This window comes from Cyphomyrmex costatus, unplaced genomic scaffold (genome assembly GCF_001594065.2).
Source record: "Cyphomyrmex costatus isolate MS0001 unplaced genomic scaffold, Ccosl1.0 scaffold279, whole genome shotgun sequence".
Lineage (NCBI taxonomy): Eukaryota > Metazoa > Arthropoda > Insecta > Hymenoptera > Formicidae > Cyphomyrmex > Cyphomyrmex costatus.
The window spans coordinates 103,776-108,796 of NW_017276899.1; positions in this window are offsets into that span (position 1 = coordinate 103,776).

Sequence of the window (5,021 nt, forward strand, 5' to 3'; positions counted from 1 at the left end):
TCGACACTATAATCCAGTTAGAATTGAATTACATCAGTGTCGAAAATATTTACTGACATCGAAATCGATGATCGTAAAATTATGTAATGCAGTATAATACATTTCTGCGCACTTATGGAAATAATTTTAATACGAATTTGAATAAAATAAGAAATCGATTTTAATCAATTATTTGTTATTTGTGAATTTTATTATTTGATGTATCATTTTATCCTATAATATTCGATGAAAAACAAGGATAAACGTCATGCGCATTACACTTGCGGAAATGATACATACACTAATACATATATTAATACATACACTATCATATAAACACATAAACCATCTGTTTTTAATATTTCCATTGAACAGATATATCACAATTATACAGACGTTGACATGTACAGATTCGTGGGTCATCGAAGTATAGCAGTTCCCGTACGATTGTCAAGGTCGCAAGCATTGCGAGGTCGTGGTACAACTTCGGATGGGTGACCGTTTGGGAAACATCATGAAAAAAAATTAATTCTCGAATTTAGAGAAAAAAATTTTTTTTTCACGATTTTATTCTAAAATTGATGCTAATTAGTAATACTTACTTTAACAATCTAACAGAATTGACATCATTTGGGCGATAACTATAGCCTGAGAATTTCTCATTTAAGAATTACACTCATTTGAGTGTATTCCTTTGGGATTAACCCTCATTTCGGTGTGATCGTCAATTTCACGATCCGAATTTACACCAATATCTTTATACACTCAAATTTACACCCAACTTTCAGTGTTTTTTTCGTAAGGGTATTTATTAAAAATGTTTATAAATGTACTTCTTTCATGGATTTTTATCTTTTTTATCATTGATTTTACCTGTTTATCATTTATTATAGTTTGATCTTCTTTGAAATTATCAGAAATACTTTTATCCTCAACTAGATCAAAATTTTGATTATTAAAAGGTACTTTTTTCTTTAGGAAATATCCAAAAATTGTTGGTACTGCATTTAGTTTTAATTTCTTTTTATTATCGGCCATTCTCTGTTCCCACATTTCAGGAGCAAAATGTATCTATAATAATATAAAAGAGAGAGTGTTTGAGATCGTGAGAGTGATAGTTCAACGCAGTAATGCGAGAAATAAAATCAATGCGTTTAAATTTCAGGTTTTAAAGACGATGATAATTGTCGTTGATTTCGCGTGTGTAGAATAAACATATTCTCGATATTCTTATGTTATAAGACAACCTTCACTAGGTTTTCCTTTGTTGTCTGTAACTAAGGAAGATTTGTTTTATACACGCATCGCGTCAGCTGTTAACGGTCGGTCAATTGGCAACGAGCGGTGATTTCGCGCGAGCGCACCGCTAAAGGAAACGTCATGCACGGCCACGAATCACGTCGGGGAGATTTCGGTCGCGCATGACTATAATACCATTCTCGCAAGGAGAGAGGACTCGAATTGCCAATCGCTCTTGTCAGCTCGATGTCACCTCTGGCTTTTAAATTTTGGCAATTTTAATTGGCAACAATCTCAGAGTCTTTGTCTCGAGAGATGATGCATGCGCTAACGAACTTTCCGACTCTCTTCTTGTCCTTTCTTTGAAAGCGTAACACCGCCGAGAAAATCGCCGAGAAAACCGCCGCGCCGTAAGAAAATCATAAGCATAAATTTAAGCAACTCAGTTTATATTAGTAGTGTTGAGATGTAATTTTATAAGTTAATGTTAATGTAAGTTTACAGGTGTTTGTGAATTGAATCTATTGCCGAGGAATGATTTTATCGATTATTATATTTTCATGTTGTTTTTTGTCTTGCTGCTGTTTTCTGTCTTCCCGAGTCGTCTTTGTCTTTGGAGGTTTAACCTTTTTCGCTTCTCTATGTACGATGACTAATAAAGTGCTTTTATTGTATTAATATAAAATCTGAGTGATTTAAATATAGTAGATATCAAACAGGTTATGGGCCCAGTTATATATAAAGGGTTTGAGTAGCATTTTAAAACGGAAACCTATCCTGTGTCATCAGTAAAAGAATAGTAAAATTATTTTTTTTCTAAATATGGATAAGGTTCCGGCAGAAGATCTTAAACAGATCGAGAAGCTTTCAGAGATTGAAGATTTCCAGGTCTGGAAATTCCAAATAACAATAATTTTACTAGCCAATGAACTAATTGATGTTATTCTTGAGGAGACTCCTGAAGAGGAAAGAAATGCAGCCTGGAAGAAAAAAGATGCTAATGCGAAAAAGGTGATTGTCATTACATTAGATAAAAAACCTCTATTACACGTAATGGGTTGTAAAACTGCATATGATATGTGGAAGAAAATTATATCTATTTATGAGCGAGATAGCGAACAGCAAAAGTGTACGTTACTCCAAAACTTCTTTAGTTTTAATTACGAAAAAAATGTGGATTTATCTACTAATATTGCTAGATTACGAAATTTAGCTACAAGAATGAATACTTTAGAAGATACTTGTATAGATGACAACATGTTATCATCTAAAATATTGGCGATTCTACCAGACGAGTATAAACATTTTACTTCAGCGTGGGAATCTACAATAAAACAAGAACGGACTTTGGAAAATCTTATTTCAAGACTTTTGATAGAAGAAACAAGAAACAGCTCAAAGAATGATCAAGAGACACCAGTAGCTTTCAAGACAACAGAGAAGAAATGTTTTAAATGTGGAAATACTGGTCATATATCTAAAATGTGTAAGAATAAAAATATTAAAGGTAAGAAATGTTACATTTGTAATAAAGAAGGACATTTTGCTTCTAAGAAATGTACTAAGAAAAGTAAAGATACAAACTTAACATGTACTATATGTAAGAAAGATAATCATGTCGATAAAGATTGTTACTTTAGAAACAAGGATGTGAAGAAACAAGAAAACCGAAACGCAGCAGTATCTTTTCTTACTGGAGAGGTATCAAAGCTACTGTGCTGGGTAATCGATTCAGGTACGACATCTCATATGACAAAAAGCATGGAAGAAATGCAAATTGTTAAGAAATTGGATTCAGAAGTTGGTCTCGCTAAAACAAATACATCTATGAAAGCAAAAGCAAGAGGAAATTTAAACTTTCAACAATGTGAGTTAAAAAATGTTCTATATACTCCAGATTTATCGATAAATTTACTCTCTGTTAATGCAATAACTAATAATGGAGGTACAGTAATATTCAATAAAACAGAAGTATTGGTTGAATATAATGGAGAACTTATATTTAAAGGAGAGAAATCTAAAATAGGTTTGTATGAAGTAAGATTTAAGGAGGATCAAGATAAAGATTCAGGTGAGGTATCTAATTTAATTGAAGATAAAAATAAAGTAGTAGAGGAATGGCACAAGAAATTGGGACACGCAAGTATAGAATCAATGAAGAAATTACTCAAACTTTCGAATGGAATGAATCTAAAGCATACGGATTTCACTCAGTTTGATAAAATATGTGAAGTCTGTTTAAAAGCAAGACAAACGAGACAGCCTTTTAAGGAAGTAAGAAGAAGGGCACAAAGACCTTTGGAAATTATACACACGGACTTATGTGGTCCTATCAATCCAAAAACTTGGGACGGAAAAGAATATTTTTTAACTTTTCTAGATGATTACACGCATCTCACAATTGTGTATTTATTAAAAAGCAAGAATGAAGTTTTTGAAATTATGAAAGAATATGTAGAGAAAGTTGAAAACTACTGGAATATGAAAATTGCAAAAATAAGATGCGACAATGGTCGTGAATATGCAAATTTAAATATAAAGAATTGGTGTAAGAAAAAAGGGATAGAATTAGATTTTACTATTCCCTATTCTCCACAATTGAATGGTAAAGCAGAACGATTAAATCGAACATTAATGGAACGAGCAAGAGCACTTATTTTTGACTCTAAAATGAAGAAAGAAATGTGGGGAGAGGCAATATATTCTTCTACTTAGCTATTGAATCAGACCCCAACATCAACAACAGATTGTACTCCAATTGAAATGGGGGAACATATTGTAAGAAACGGCCTTAAGGTTCAGTTACTTTTCCGTTGATATGACACGGCGCCGTATGCGCGCGCAGTCCCTTTTGTTTTTGATTGGCCATAAGCCAAGTAGATTAGTAGCGATTGCGCTTACTTTTGTATCTCGCTCCTGATTGGAGAACCTCGCGAGCGTCACGCCACCTCCGGGGACGCGGCCCCGTCCATGGCGGCAACAGTTAGTTTTACTCAAGTCTTTGTTAAGATATCATCAGCGACACTCGAGTGTATAATAAAGAGGCTTTATATTGTATTCAGTGTGTTAAAACTAGCTCGACGCCTTCCTCGACGACGTCCCGTCGTCATCGCCTACCTAAACTATTCCTGACTATCCTATCACGCCTGTTATCGGTGTTTTCCTACCCTTCCTGGCTGACTATTCCCGGCAGTTCCATGCACAGATTGTCCCTGCCTTACAATATTAAACCTGATTTATCAAGACTTCAACTTTTCGGTTGTGATGCATATTCCAAAGTACTTAGTCTATTAAAGAAACTAGATGAACGATGTGAAAAATTTTTGTTGGATATGTACCTGTAGGACTTTCCCTCTCTACACATACATAGTGCTGAATTCGTAGTAGCGGCGACAAATCGCCAGAAGTTCGTTTTGTCTAGAGTACCTATAATGAGAGTATGGCCATAAGAGCGGAAGTTGCCATTACTGGGACTACGCCGGAAAGAACGGAAAATCGCGCGCAGCGTTTGAACACAGCGAAGTGCACATCTTAACTCCATTTGACGGACTTGCACCACAAGAAATGCATCGCCCCATGGTTGTTGTCTGAAACTCAAGTTATGATAAAACGTACACCATGCTAATCCATTAATATCCAAAAAATACAATATATTTTTACAATGTAAAGTGAAAGGTAAAAAGTAAAACATTTTAATAATAAAATAATTTATAAACAAAATTGTACAATTTATTAATTTAACCCTCAGTCCTAAGTTGTCATATTGGGTATGGCATATTCGAGTGATTTTTTCATCGGACTGT